Genomic DNA, 16,831 nt, shown 5'->3' with positions numbered 1-16,831 from the left:
TCTGAAGACGCTGCTGCTTCCACTGCTCAATTTCCTTCCTTTCTAAGTACCCGCGCCAGCACTGTGCATATCCCCCCCTTTGCCATTTTTAGTTAGGGAGTTGCAGGGACAATAATGTGATCTCAAGGCTTCACAGCAGCTCAGGCTGTTTGGAAATTCTGTTAGTTGTTCACCTGGCACCATTTAATAGTTCTTGGATATTTGGTGCAAATCTAAATGGAAGTCTAGTTTTTCCTCCCTTTTGTCATCTGGACTTTCAGTTTTCAGTCACTCAGAGTAGGATCTGGCCCACTGTATAATTATTGGGAAGTTTCAAATATATGCAGGTTAAGTAATTGTTTTCGACAGTTTATTCATGCCATGGGTCTGACCCATGCTAAAATACATGCATATGCTTATGCATGGCTGGAAGTCATGGTAATTCTCTGAATAAATGTGAAGGTCTAAAAATGACCTCAAGAAAAGCTTTTTTTTTTTTGCTTTCTGTTATGCTTGTGCTATTACTGTATTCGTGCTGGCTTAAAGATGGAAGATGCATCTCAGTGTTTTGAAGATTGACTCAACTGAATGATTGCCTGAGCAGAAATCATGTACGCACACTACACCAATGCAGCATGGTAATGCTGTACGTGGTCTTGTAATGAAAACACGAACCAGAGATAGCCCCTGTAGTTGCAATGTCACTTTTAGTTGCTTGCAGTTTGCCAAGCTATTTGTAGGACAGCAAAAGTACATAGTCTTAACATTTTAGATGTTTTTTGCTATAAAGCGTGGCTATAAGTTACTCAAAAGTATTGATCTCAGTATCAAAGTAAGGCTCATGTATTTGCTGCTGCAGAAAAGAACCAAGCTCAATGTCTAAAGTTCTTGCAGTCCACAGCAATGCAGACTATGCTAACTGCCTGTGTTTTGTTTTGCTTGGTCTTTTTTTTTGTTGTTGTGGTTTTTTTTGTTTGTTTCCACCCCCCATCCCCAGAATAACAAATTTCTTTCTAGTATAAAGATAGCGGATGTTCCTCCAGTCATAGCAGACAGGACAGTGAAGTTCTGTGTTCCAGCTTCACCAGTTAGCCTAGATTTGTATGCCATGTGTCAAAAAGTAGGGTCATTCTATGCCTAAATTACTGCCCAGGTAGTGAGTCCTAATTATTTTATTCTGCATAAATAGCAGAATCAGGGTCAAGGTAATGAATCAAGGTTTGGCATCCTAAAAAAACCCTGCCATTGTCCACTATATTTCTCTCTAGTGACCCTCAGGTTCCTCTTGCCCCTGACATGCACTTCTTTTTGGGCAACGTAGCCTCCAAACTTGATATATTAGGTCCTGCGGTAGGTACTGCTTTCACTTAACCCTACCTTTGTCACATACCAAATTAGTTCTTCTAAAATGCTAGAATAACTAGTGTGACATCTTTTTATAGTAGAGTTGTATATTCTGTGTCATGTTGAAAATCTTTCTTTAGAGGTGGAATATTTATGATTAAGTTCCTCCCTTACCTAATCCCCATGAAACCTGCTTAAATCCTACTGAGCTCCAGTTATTATTGTAGTTCTCAGTATTTTGGGGTTTTTAATTTGATAGTCTTGGATTTAAAAATGAAGTGCTGAGTGGGAGGGAAAATGCTATTTGGATTCTAACTGAAAAAATACATTTTTTTAATCAGCCATTCTGAAAGATGGGTATTTTCTAGCTTTAGTTTTTGAGGCTGAAAACCACTGTGGAGATAATAAAAACTCCACCTTCTTTTCATACCCAACATTTAATGAATTGCATCTGTTCAACACTCACGGAATATGTTATATTAACCAAAATTTGTTTCCTGGGGACTGTTTTTTGAAGCTCAGTCTGCCATGGCAGTTATCACAGAACTCATGTGCCTAGAAAACACTGAATCAGCCCACAAATCTATCTTTCTGCTGAAAAATAAAGTGGGAGATAAAGAACCTTTTGAAACAGCACTATTATTCACCAAAGCATAGACTTTGTTGCCAGTACTATCTTACCTTTCCTGTAGTGATTTCTTCTCATCACGAAGGGAACAATTGTTATAATTTGCTAGTTGTTATTTTGCTTCTTAACTGCCCTAATCATAAATGGATTAGAGTCATCTGCTTGACTGACCCATCTTCCTCTCCGAGTTTGGAAATGCTATCTATAATTTATGACTCATTAAATATGCCAAATCTTGTGGTTTTAAAAATATATTCATGGTTGCTGCATTGAACACATGTCTGGATACAAACATATAACTGCTGAATGATAAGAGGCAATCTAACAAGTAAAATTATTTGAGATCACTTAATCAGAGGCTTCTAAATATGGAATGTGTCCAATATGAAATATGACATAATAAACTGTGGGGGAAAGGTAAGGTACTGTTCACAGAAAACTGTAGCCATTATGATTTTTTTTTCTATCAATCTAGTAACCTCTATATGACGAGAACACTAAACCCACCATCTGTTCTGTTTTACACTTTTGAAGTTGACTCTAATGACTTATGGTGTATTGTTTCACCAAAAAGAAAGCTACAGAAAAGCTCTACACGTTTACTCAGCTTCCTTCTATGTTATGAATCCAGGTAATTTGTTATTAGCTTGTGCATATAGCAGGCAGTCTGAGAACTGTTACATCTGTGCCCATCTGCATGAAACTCCAATGAAAAGAAATGAGTGTGCACAGATATGAGTGACAAGGGATTATAAACATAAGAGACTTAATTAAACCACAAAAGCTCCTGCAAGGTTCAGGCTGGTAAACATATATCTTCCTTTGCTGAACTATGATAGCAAAAATTATTCTGGTTGCCTAGCAACTACATTGCACAAGCTAACTCAGTGGAAAATCTTTGGGTTTGATAGCAAATTAAAAAAGGACATTTCATGTGAAGAGAATAAAATTTCTCCAGAACCTTTAGTCAACTGACAAATTCATTGCATGTTATTATAAATTTAAGTGGCATCAGGTCTAGGAATATTTGGTGGGAAATCATAAATAGTCAACATGGCTTACTATCTTAGGAAAAAATTATGAATTGGCCTATAAGAACAGAGTCCAAAGTGCATCCAAAGCACACGGTGTTGATTTGTGAGAGAGAGGCAAGGACTGAGAATCCTGGTGAGAAAAAAAGATGATTTTGGAAAATCTTGTTTACAACTTCCAGTGTGTAAGTGCATTTTCTACACCCGTGACATGTTCATTCAGCAGTTCTTTTACAGTGTAGCCTTGAACACAGAAGGAAGAGGAAAATGCTAGTGAATTCACATTTTCAAAGATCAGCTTCAGAAAGCTACATTGCAGCAGCGCAACTCTGTCAGTTGCTGAGCACATGCCTGCAGCAGAACTTGCATCTTGCCTGAGCTTTAGAGCAGTTCCCTATGTCCTTGACAAAGAAGCAGCACAAGCTGTCCCAAAGATGCGAGGTGCTGTCTGTATCATGCTGGGTTAAAGAATATAACATTAATATAATGCCCATGTCTGATGTTGCATCTACCACAGGTAGCTTTCTTCTGGTTCTTTTTCTTCAGAAGACAGAGCTTTCTTGCCATAATAGCCCTTTTCCCATCCGGTGCAAACCAGGAGCATTTCTTTGAGTAGCATCCCTTCATAACTTCTGCCATTATACATGGTAATCAAATTCATAGTCAGTTTAAAATTGTGTTATCCATGGACAGAATGTATCGACACAATTACTCTGGATTACACTGTGGGCACTAGGAGACCAAAATGTGGGAAGATAATATTAGGCTTTGCACACTGAAGTAGGTCAGGAACAGTAGATCAGAGACTAGTTAGGACAACTGCAGCACCCTACAGCAGAGTTCTCTAGAGGATTGTGTGAAGTGGCTGCTTCTAACAGTGACAGTAGGTTGTGGCTAGTGAGCCCATGAGTAGGTGGGGACTGTTCTCTGCCTAAGCCACCCAAATCCATACAGCTCATGGGGATAAACTGCAACACTGCTTCGAGCTCCATCAAATTTTACAAGTCTTCTAGATCTTCTAGTGGAGATTCATTTCTGCAAGGTTGCTGTACATATAACACTTTTATATAAAAAAAAATTACCTCTACTGAGTTTATCGGTCTTTGTTTTGCTTCAGGAAAGGTTGATTTGTGGCTCATGCACAAGTAGGGCTGAACTCACCTAGCTATGTGGGGGAAAAAAATCTCACTGTGCTAGAAGTCCTGTCCAGAATACAGAAACTACTGTCCTTATACAAGTGAAACCCAATTACAAGGTAGCATATTACAGCGTGTTCTCTGTGCTATATTGCAACCTTTAGCTCCTACAGCCATTCTGAAGTCACAGTTACTTGTGAAGGGCCTGTTCTTTGGGCTGAATTATAGTCATGATATCTGTAGAGGCATGAAGAAATATACGTACTTTGTAGAGTGATAGCGAAAATTAGGCATATAGAGAGATATGATTATGATAGGATAATACATAACCCCTAGTCATATGAAAATTTTAGTATAGAGTTTGTTTTGGGAAGTTTACTACTGTCTTCACTACCTATGTTTGTTTTGCAATTTAATATTCAGTTAAAAAAGTAAGGAATTTTATAGTTCCATTTTGGAGATTATCTGTTATTTTAGAACAGTTAACACAGAACTGCTCAGCTAGCCTGCCTTCTGCTCAAAGTAAAGAGGCATTATTGCAAGCTTGTGTGTATATACCTTTTGATTTTAAACTGAACAATATTCCTCTTTCTTACCTGATGTGTCTGGAGCAGCGTGTGCTCCAGTGTGCTTATAATGACTTCCGTGTTTCAGTCAGCGGGTGTCAGTAATGTTAACAGCAAACTGACTCATGCAATTAAGACAGTTTCTAAAATGGTTTGGGGGCTTTTGATACAGGTACTTTGAGCATTGCAGTTTATCTTCCTTGCAGATTCCTAGCCAGAGAGAAATATAAATATTTTTACTTTGTGACTTTCATCTGTTTTTTAGAGAATGAGGGGCTGTTATTATCTCTAACTAACTTGAAATTTAAAGTAGCAATCACTCCTAGCAAATAAGTATTTTAAATAGACGTGCAGGTCACAATTTGATAAAAAACAGAACTGACTGTACCCATGTTAAGTTACAGATAATCAAACTGAATGAACTTTTAATAATTAGATGTGTCTGTTCCTATAAGTTACATGTCTTGTATATTATATAACCACATGCTGCAGCTTGTTTATGCTCTGAGTAGGTGGACTGATCTTCAATCCCTGTCTTCCTGACTATGGTTGCATGAAATCTGGTGAACTACATGTGGGGCAATCTAAATATCCTTGGTAGCTTTCCCTGACAGTCAGACAGAGGAGATGAAAACAAATCATAAACATGAGAAGGATCTTGTTAGGTTTTTACCTGGGTTTTGCCAAAGTTTGAAAATAAAGTGTTGATCGACTTGTGATTAAATATCAGCAGGGCTCTGCCTCCTAATAGATGGTAAAAATCCAGTTAAAAATCATGTTTTATAAGAAGTTGTATAGTTCATAAATAGAGTCAACCTAACTTCCAGTGACCTTTAGAGTTTAGAATTGTACTACTAGATATATTTTTAGACTTACTGGAAAACTGGTTTGAAAACCATTATTAACAAGAACAGGTAAACTTTAACTTATGGGAATTACATCGCAGAATTATAGCTCTGTCTCTTCTGGATAAGTACCTGAACCTGAAAAAGTTCATTAAATCTAGTACTAAAGCTGGAAGGTATGTAAAATATACTTGCAAGTTGATTCAAGAATTGCAAATCTATATCAAATCAGGAAAAGCTCTGAAAATTTATCCTTCAATATTCAAGGGGAGAGGAGAATTAATGGTGCTGTGTATGAACATTTAGACAGTTACAGAATAAAACTAAAGGGTCAAAAAAGAATGCACTGTACTTAAAGTAGACTAGAGCAACATGAGCTGACTTTTTGCATGTTACTTATTCAGGTCTGTGTCCTAGTGCTGAAGTTAATTGAGACCTACTCTTTGAAACACAAGACCCACCAGGAGAGGCTAGAGCCTAGAGAAGAAAAAGGTAGGTGGGCTGCAAAGGGAACATAATAATAGAAGCCTTCCAGTGCCTAGGCGGAGGTTATCAAGAAGATGAAGTCAGGCTCTTTACAGATGTGCATGACAGGAGGACAAAGGATAATGGATATAAATTGAAAAAGGCAGGAGTTCCAATTTAAGGGTGGGAGGAGTGTGAACGCCATGAAGACAGACAAGTGTTGGAACAGGCTTCCCAGAGATGATGTGGAATGCCTGTCCTGGAGGTTTTCAAGACCAGACTTCATAAAGCCCTGAGCAAACTGGTCTGACCTCAGAGCTGACCCTGCTTTGAGCATAGTCAGACTAGAGACCTCCTGAGGCTTCTCTATCCTGAATGACTCTGCAATTCATTATTGGTTCTGTCCTGGCTCTCTTCTCTGGTTAAAGAATATTAGATTTTAAAGAAAAAATAACTGCTTTAGGATTGTTTCTAATATTTTTCTTCATATGGGAACTGGTTTTGTGGTTGACGTCCTATCAGGGCTGAGGATTGTAGTGTAATTCACACAAAGGCTGTGTGAATGACTGACAGTTTTGGGAGTCAGTTCTCAAACAGAAAGTTCAGAATTCTAGTAATTGAAGTAATCTTGCATGCTGAAATGAAAATCTGAGAGGAGTCTTCCTGGACAAGAAGACCAAACTGAGGCTGATGGCATGCAGATTTAATTCAGTCTGAAACAAAATGTTTTGGCTCTGTGCACTTGCAAGTAAACGAGTGGAGTGAGGGATAGATTTACAGAAGACAGTGCTGGTGGACATAATTTGAAGCAAGAGAAGTTTGGACTGGATATATGGAAAAACTTTTTCACTGTGAGAAGAGTCAAACAGTGGAAGACATTGCCCACACAGGCTGTGCAGCCTCCATACTTGTAGGCTTTCAAGGTCTGACTGACTAAGGCACTGAGCAACCTAGTCTCATCTCATAGCTGACCAAGTAGGAGGTTGGTGTAGAGATCTCAGCTTAAGGTTTGGAATAACATCAGTCCTTCCTACTGCAGTATCAGTGGTCAGTGTATGTGACAAACCATGAAGTGTCATGTTATACAGTAATCTGGACTCAGGTGGTTTCACTCACACCTGATGAACACTGTCATGTTTCATTAAAGAAATTATTTGGAGCAAGAATGGGAATCTCAGGTTTTCTAGCTGCCAAGTAGGTGTGCTGGGAATTAGAATAAATATTAAGCTGTGAAGTCAGTCTCTCTGGCTTTAATGGCTTTACTATTTAAAAAGAATAGGAAAACCAAGAGTAAGAGCATGTTATATTGGCTGTCTAATAGTAGCACATTTAGGATACACTTGATATGTTCTGTTTCAGGCTAGGGATTTGAAGTTCTCCTTACAAGACAGAACAAACGCCCCCTTCCCTCCCCGTTTTATTTTTTAGAGCAAGTCGTATATATGTCCAGCTTATGCCTAGTCCCTTCCTTCTCCCCCCCCCATTTCACAAAGGATCATCCCTGATAAACAAAATCTGATATTTCTTGTGGTTCCCTATGAGTTTTGTTTACCATATATAAAAATGCTGCACTTGTTCCAGTCTTGACATTTTATTTCTAATACCAAGAAATCTGAGGACTTAAAGTAGAGAAAAAAGAAAAAAAACCCAACAAAATAAACAAAAAAAACCCACCAACAAACAACCCATTGCGAAAGACTGTTAAGAGTAAAATATTATAGAAATGCTCATAACAGAATAAAATTATGTAAAAGGGTCATTGCAGGAAAACCATGGAATTGCACATCTGTAAGGGCAGGACAAATGAAACATAAGGTTTAATAGCAATCGTGTATGCAAGAAAGAAACATTCTGGGGACTGTGCCTGGGGAACATTTAACGACGTGGCCATGGTGAAAGCATCAGGATCAACTGATGCCCTACACATGTAATTTGCAATACAAGTTACAGTATCTGCAGTTCATCAGCTCAGTAATAGAGGAGTGCAAGGAATTTTGATTGTTTATCTTGATTGTTATTTTATCAAGTGTTACACAGATTAATAAAATAGTCTGCTGTAAAAGTTATTTAATCAACATACCTATTTAGTGGTGAAATCGTTGGAAAACAATGAAACTGCAAGTAAATAACTTTGAGGATAAACACCTTAACTAAGAACTTGCCGTAAAAGATTACCTAATCAGGTCTCTCTTGGAAAAGTCTGAGATCCAGGTATTGACTGAACAGTCTAGTCTGAACATTGCCGGCAGTATTATTGTTGTAGGAATTTCAATACCCAAAAGAAGTTCAGGCAAGTGTCTATTGACCAGATTTTCATTCCATGTCACCAGTGTTGTAGCTCAGAAAGGTTATCTTCATTTTTTTACTGCATAAATATTACTTTGAACTAATTGAATGTGCTATTACCTTTAGTGAAAGCACTTGTATGCTGCTTAGCCTGATATGAGGGAGTTCAACACTGCCTGAATCATGAATCATTTGGAAAGACAGGCAGCTTTTGTCCAGCTTAGTACAAATGCTGTGAAGACTGGAATTCTACACTAACCATGAATAAGAACAACTTGATAACCAGAAAAATAAAGTTTTATAAGAATAGGTACTCTTAGTCTTGGAAAATAAATGCTATTTTAGTCTTTTTCATCCTTCCCTATGTTATAATCTGGTTTGATGGCATTGTAGAAGTAATGATTGGTAGAGAATATTTATTAGTTAACAAACATACTGAAGGATTCAGGTGAAGCTGAAATCAGTTTTGTAGTATGACAAACGCTCTTGTAATGGGAAGCTGAAGATTTTTTATTTTGATGGATTCAAGGCTTAATCACTCAGAATTTTTTTATAGTGAAGCATTGCATTTGTGGTTCTGAGCATGAGAATGGAAACTAACCCCAAGCATCCATTATTAGACCTTCAGATGAGAACATGGAATTTATTTTTCCATATTAGCCATTAGTCACCAGCAAGTGGGTAAGCATTCCCGAGCTAAATTCTGTCTGAATCTCTTCAAACAATTTCGGTGTGTCTGATTAAATACCCTAGAAAAAAATTTGTGTTGACATTGAAACCAGACAGTCATACTGAAGGTTCAATGGACATCAGCTGTCTGATTATTTTGCCCTGAGCTGCATGCTCCCTTTTTATTTGTGGGATTCATTTGTCATGTAACGTCAGCCCTTATTCAATTTTAGTCATGATTTACCAAGTTTAGCAGTTTGGGGTTTTGTTTTATAACTTTGTAAAGTAGGTACAGTTAGAAATTTTGAACACGACAGAATGCAACTTTCATTCTATTCTATCCTACATCTCAACAGCACTGAGTTCAAACCTTCATCTTACATGAACTGGAGTAAAACAGCGGCTAATACTACATTGATTCGCAATTACAATTTCCAATACAACAGAATCATGAGAAAGCAGGGATTAGATAGAGAGGCATTGGTCAGTTGTGACTCAGTTGTGGTGGATGGAGATTAGAGGAGAATGTGCAGTGTTTGCTGCAATTCAAAAAGCCACTGAGTCGACCAGTTCCAGGACTGGAAGTAAGACCTGCCATAAATACACACTGTGCAAGGGGAAGAGTCTGTATAAGCATTTTCTGTTTGTGTTTTCTGTTTGTGTATGTTATCCCCCTCTGAAATAAAACTGGTATTAGACCCCTTATTTATAGATAAATTACATTTACCTGTTGTTTTTTCAACTTAATCTCTTGCATTTAAGAGAAAATTGGCAAATGGAAGAGTACAGCAAGTAAAAATTTTTTTCATAATACAGGTAGAAGTGAACATACATGCATCTTTATTCAGTTTACATACACTTAGCTTCAGTATATTTAAAGAACATCAATAATTTCAGTGCAACTACTCTTAGTAATAGATTTAATCATATATTTTAATAATTCAAGGTCTCTGCATTTGCTGAATATTTATTTGTTTTGACCTTGGATTTTTAATAGAAGGTGTCTATTCAGATGATGAAGGAAAAAAAAAACAATGCAAATTCATATTGCAAGGCAAGTTCTAGCAAAAGTACTTTACCAATGTATTTTTTTCAGTTATTCACAGCTTATACTACATAGGGAATATGTGGATGGGTATGTGTAAATTTAACAACAGTTAAATGTTTCAAATGTGTGTGCACTTTAAAGATCAGTCATATGGGCTTCTCTTGGAAACTGTTATTATGCCTTGCCTCCCAAATGTTCTGTTTTTCATTCTTTAATTATAGGGCTTCTGTTTATTTTAATAATTAAAGCTAAATCAGAAGGGAGTAAGCTTAATTCATCAAAAAGAACAAACATTCCCATTTACAGCTTTATTAGACTTTTTTTTTTTTACATTTTAGATTTTAAAAACCTATTACTAGGTTTCATATGTGCTAGGCACTAAAGATAAAAGTGGGGATGAGCATAGCTCTTGACATCTACCGTCAGTTAGAGGTTTGGTTTTGTATTTGGAAACACTTTTATAAGTGAACTGGCTACATGCACCTTCATTTGGAATGCCAAATGCAGCCTGCTGTGAAATCAACCTGTGTTAACCAAATTTAATTTGTTCAACATGACAGCTAATTTTGGGAGATTCCAGATCTTCATAAGACAAGAGTAGATGGTACAGGGAGACAGTAGCAGACACCTCTGTATATGCAATTACAAATGATTGGTGTGCTGCAGAGCTCCAAGTAGAGATGTCCTAAAGAACTACAACAATTTTCTTGAATTCTTTTAGCATAAATCTTATACTGGATGACTTAATTCTGTTTTCTTGTACTTTAATTCAGAACACCAAAAGAACACCTCCCTCTCACACAACAGCTGCCAGTGGCAGCCAGTCATCGCTGTTAGATCTGCATCTGTCTGCTATGTTCTCAGACTTATATATAGTTTTGGCAGTCCAGGTCCTCAAATTTTTCTCTTGAAACTCTGGTGTGAGTTAAAGTGGTCAATCAAATTGAGGTCAATATTTTCTGTGATTCCATGTCCATCTCACAGAATGCCCTTTCTGACTGTACTTTTCAGACATGATCACTTCAGATATGAGAAGCAATGTGTCAACTATTACTTCAGTCACTATTGTCACCATCAAAACAGGCTTGATGTGGGGACTTTAATTTATTTCCAGTTAACATAAATATTTAATTACTGATTTGGGTATTGGGGAGAGAAACAAAAAACCCCAAACATTTAAAACACTGGTAAAAACTACCTTTCCTCTGCCTTTACCACACTCAACTTCACTCTGGATATATCTCCTCCCCCTTATAAAAGGCACAGGTCACTTCAGTGAGACACTGAGCAGTTCAGGAGTTTGTTCCCTACTGTGCTGTTTCTTTCTGCTGATTCTTCCTTCTCATTCTTTCCATATGCTTTGGCAGAGGTCCTCCATGGGGTGCAGCCCCTTTGGGGGTGTGCCTGCTGCATGGATCACCTCCTGCTGTGCTGACTTTGGTGTTCCCTCTGCCTACCTGGCATGTTCTGCCCTTTCTTAAATACACTTTCCTGAAGGTGCCCGCCTGTGGCTGAGGGCCTCAGCTGTGCTCTGCAGTGGGTCTGTTGGAGCCGCCTGGAACTGCCTGTGTCCAGCATGGGGCAGTCCATGATCTCTTCTCACAGAGATCACCCCTGCAGCCCACCACTGCTAGCACCTTGTCATTTACACTAAGTAAGGCCCTAGATCCAAGAGAATTCTGGCCTGTGTAATCATAATTCTCCTGCTCTTTGCCAGGTAATGAGAAAGCCTTCAGGAAACTCGTCCCTTCTGTATCCAGACTTCCTACCTTACAGTCGGCACATGGCTGGTTTGAATGCTTGTTTCAGCTAGTAGATGTTTATACATGTGTTTATACTTGAGTGGGTGTACATAGATAAAAACTCTTTTTTTCAGATGAGCTTGTGCTTCAGGCCACAGGAGTGCTTCTGAGACATAGCAGTGGTTGGAGCAGTTCTCTGGCAGTTCACAGTACATGCGGGTGTTAAATGGTAAAGCCTGACACTGCTTCATTTGACAGACCTTGGGAGGGATGTGAGGAAATTCTGCTTGGTGCCTCACTGATATAATCCCTTGATAAATCTTCCTGTTGAGTATCCCAAAATTAAGTCTGAGCAAAAAAACTCACCCCTTTTTCAACATTAAAAAGAATACTATGGTAGGAATTATTCAGACATGCTTTCAAGAGCCCAGAGGGAGAACAACCAGTAGATGTGAGAGAAGGCCTGTGCCTGTGTACAAGGAACTGAGGCAGAAACCCTCATTGACAAGGTAATGCTCCACTGGCCATTAGGAAACTAATTGTCAAGTTGATTGTTTTATGGTTTGCTTATATTGTACTTAATCCTTTTTTTTTTTTTAATTAATTTTATCTTCCAAGATAATTCACAGAAATTTGACTTGAAGTCCATGTAGTTTGGTACGGATGGCTACTAGGAATGTTCTCAGGTTTTTTGTTTTCTTTTTGCTTTCCTTGTTTTTTGTTGTTTTTTTTTTCTGGGTTTTGGTGTTTTGTTTTTGGTTTTTTTTGCTTAGGGTCACTTAATTTATGAAAGCATTGAGGTCAATCTAATATTTGGTGGAAATACTGGAATACAGAGATCTATAATCTGATTTTTGGAGGTGACATCCCAGTTTGAGGTGGAACAAAAGATATATCCCTTACTATTTTTCTGTTAATTTTATTGTGCTCTAGCTCAGCTCCTGTTTAAGTAGAGACTTCAATCAATATTATTCTATGGAAAACAAATATGGATAGTTTAGCTTGCTTTCATGGAGTGAGCACCATGAAATGAGTCAGTTCCTCCTCCTACAGTTAAGCTGCAGATCAGTTATGTGAAGAACACCAGTAGAATAATGAGTTTAATGTGCAGCTGATTATAACAGGATTTGAGCACCTAGCACTCCTGCACACATTTGAAGATTTTAACCTTAATCCTTTGTCAGCGTTATCTATTGAAACACTGATAGAAACTTGTCTATTTTTAAGTTTCTTTCTTATGGTGACATTTGATATGCAGGAAAAGATTTCTAAATATACCTTATTTTTTTATGTTATTCTGTCAGGAACTGGGTTTCTTTTTATCATATGCAGATTCCTTAGTAGCTATTCACACAGTGTTCAATACAGATGGTGTTTCAGTCTAATATAGAATTAAATCATACAGCTATTTGTTTACAAACAGTGAATTTGAAAACAGAGCTGTCAATGTCAGTTCCTGAGTATATCACAAGACTTTGAGGAGTCAAGCTTGATTGTTTTAGAAACTTGTACTGCATGCAAATGCTGTGCAATAGAATGAAGTCTTCTTTACAGCTTCATGTAAATATATCATTCTTGGGAGAAAGAGCATCAGCAAACCCTTGCATTTGGTATTCCAGCCTTTAATTTCTATTTGAGCCTAACTTTTTGATAGTTTAACTTCAAGATAAAGTAATGCAACAGAGTCCAAGTTCCTACATAAGAAAGTAATACTGGAGTATTACTGATACTGGTATACTGAAGTACTGATACTCTGTATCAGCTGTCTAATGTGCATCACAAAGAAAAAGTGTTACTTTTTTCCGGTTTTCCATTCTTTTCTCAAATAGTTTCAGCCCAGTTTCAGTGGACTTCCATCCAGTAAGGTCAATAGAAGGACTTCTGTGTGTTGCTAAGAGATTTTTAGAAATAGAACCACTCTTTTTCTGCTGACATTTAGCAGACGTGGCAAGCGAATGGCATCTTCAGCACTGCTTCAGATGTACACTTCATTTCCCTCTGAGCCTGAATACCTAGTGTGCGACACAGTCTGAAATTTTACCACATTATCTCCAAGTACTTAAGACTATTTCTTGTGTTTATATAATTACATTTAACACAGAACAGACTGAGGTAAATATAATGGAAAAATGCATTCTTTTGTAAGGCTACGTTCTTGATATCTTTAATACACTGGTTATCTATAGGACAAAAATATGTGAAAGATATTTTAATGAAAATTATTATTTCTCAGTCTGAAATGAATTGTGTAGAAACGTGGTAATTAACAGGAGCACAGGAATTCACAGATAAAAACAGAAACTTCCCTTTCCAGAAGTGCAGATGCCATTTTTATCTATTGTTAAAATGGTGTCAGGAAGACTTACTAAATATAATTTCAAAGCTTTTGTGGCATTTAGTTGACTTTTATAGAGATTGGTGACAACATGCAGCATATGCAGGTTGCAATATTCAATAATTATATACTTTAACTGGTGAATTAGGGCATGAGATGTAAGTTTCATATAGAGATATTGATCTTAGTGGACGAACATAGGAAATGGAGAGCCTCAAAACATGTTCTTTTAAAACTACTACTTTTTGTCTTACAGAAAATTGTATTGGTAAAATATATTATTTATTTTAAATCTTAGCAACAGTGTGTGTTAAATTTTATTATCTGGGGTATTTTAATATTGGCACTAAAGCATGAGTAAAAAATGTCAAGCCACAATTATTACTCCTCTACATTTTGTTATCTTTTGTGATTCCCTGGACCAGTAATTTCCTGTACAACTTGTTGATGTAATTCAGAGTTATAGCAGTCTAAATTTATCTTTGCTATCAGTAAGTTTGCAGTCTGAGGCTATATTTGCATACAAGTTTTGTTCTTGAGTAAGATGGGGTTTTCCTCGAAGAAAGGTGTGATCCTACTATCATGTGCAAGGAGTAGTATATTTTCTCAATTTCTTTTCCCTTCCTGATTACACAGAAAACATTTTAATAAGTGGTGGCATTTTCAGAGGTAATATTTTTATTTGCCTTATTATACTGCTATGAGATACTTTGTGATAAGTTGTTTTGCCTTGTAGTGAAAACAGATCTGATATATTAAGGTGGTCTCCAAGAAATAATAGTTAAGCACAAAAACTTATCAAAATATTTTTTTCTGTAGGGGGAAAAGGCTTTAGAATAAAAGACATAAGATACATAATGGTTTAAGAATATTGGTTTGGTTGAACACTCATTAAAAAATTCAAGATGTGTCAATTGGTATAACAAATGGCTTGCATACTACATGCAATTTTGAAAGTATATTTTTTTCAGTATAGGACAGAGAATGTGGTAAGATAAGGAAAGCTTCCTAACATATTCTGAAGGTCAAAAAAATTATGCATAATTCTAAATGTGTGACAGTTCTCAGGTACTTAAAAGATAGTGTTTTACTTTTATTACTTAAAAGATAGTTATTACTGATATAGATTAAACAAATAACCAAAGTAAAATATTACCCTGTAAATATTCAAAAATGGATAAATGCTCAGTCATCACTTTATCTACTTTCTCTTATCAGTCGTGACCTTGGGTTAATACATTCTTGGTGAAAAAATAGAGACTTAAAAAACATATTAATTTAAAATGTTCTGTATGTATTAAATGGCTTTAGATGGGCAACAAAATATGATTGAGCAGCACCACCTGTAATAATGGAGCCCATGTTTTCTCTCATTATAAAATCTCATTTTGAGGCGTTTTGTCTTCAACCTTTTGGCCTAAAGTTTTCTAACTGTAAGATTGCTTCATGCAGTCTCTGGACTGCATTTTTGCATGAGATTTTCTAATCTGAATGACCTGAGATAAAAAGAAAAGAAGAACAAATTCTTCTGTAATAGAAAAGAATGAAAATGCACTGAAATTTGGAAAATGTATTGGCTTTTACTGAGAGGGAGCTTTCTGTGTGTTGAAGGGAAAACCAGCCTAGCTATGAGGAAAGCTTTAGTAAGAAGTCCTCATGGAAAACTGCTGAGGAACATGGAGAGGTGGAACAGGAACTTGGGACAAGAAATGGCTGGGGCAGCAGCTTTGAGGGGCTCAAGCTAGAACATGGAGGGTAACCTGGAACAGTGTCCTCAGGGAAAAGCTAGGCAAAAATCTGTCCCAATAAGGCAACATATTAACAGTGTGTTGAATTAACTTTTGAGGTTTCCAAATATTACTGTTGCCTCTTATCAGCAAACAGGAATCCACTGCTAAGGTCTCTCATTTCTCTGAAGTGCTTTTCTCAGCAGAAGGTAGGCAAACGCTGCTACCAACTCTCCTGCTTGCTCAAGTGGCTTTAGAGTTTCAAGCCCTGGTTGTACCCAGGCGGATTGCAATATGTTACCACCTGATTTAATGCTGTTTGAATTTGCTTTTTAAAAATAAGGGATTAACGCACAAAAATTTACTCCTGAGGTTGTAGGCCAAGCATTCCAAAGTTGTTAAAAATGAAAGTGTTAATTGCCTATGTGGTCTTACTTAATTATCCATATGCATAAGCTGCATGATTGTTTTATTATATTGTACTGTGTGTCCTATAGGACCAGTTCTGTATCCACTCTGGGGAAGGCTTGATTATAAAGCTACTGCCTCACTTTTTGCAACAGTTAGAAAGCATGCAGGAAAAGAAACATGACTCGGTGGTTAAGCCAGTCATGCGTTCTCCTGGGAGTACTCAGTTGCATTCTTGTCTGTGCCAAAGGTTGCATGAATTCAAGACAAATAGTTTACAGGTAGTCACTTGGTGAGGTGCTTGGTTTTGGCTGCTTAAGGGAGATACTGGGTCACAGTTGCTGCAAGTGAGATCAGTGGGGACTGCGCTTTGAACATGAAGTACTGAAATGGTCTAACTATTCTGAAGAAGAATCAGTTTTGCACAGGCATACTGGTAAGCAGATTTGTGAATACTGTTTAAGGTCTATCCACTATTGGAAATAGGGCATAGAGATTTTCATAAGCCTTTACTTTACATGTGTGCTGTAAAACTAAACTAATATTTGTAAAACACTTAGGTGTTTAATGGTGAGATGCATAAAAGAGTATATGAAGGATTTGGGTCTACTGTGTACCCCCA

Source organism: Phalacrocorax aristotelis, chromosome 2 (assembly GCF_949628215.1).
Source record: "Phalacrocorax aristotelis chromosome 2, bGulAri2.1, whole genome shotgun sequence".
NCBI lineage: Eukaryota > Metazoa > Chordata > Aves > Suliformes > Phalacrocoracidae > Phalacrocorax > Phalacrocorax aristotelis.
Note: the sequence above shows the minus strand (reverse complement) of the source record.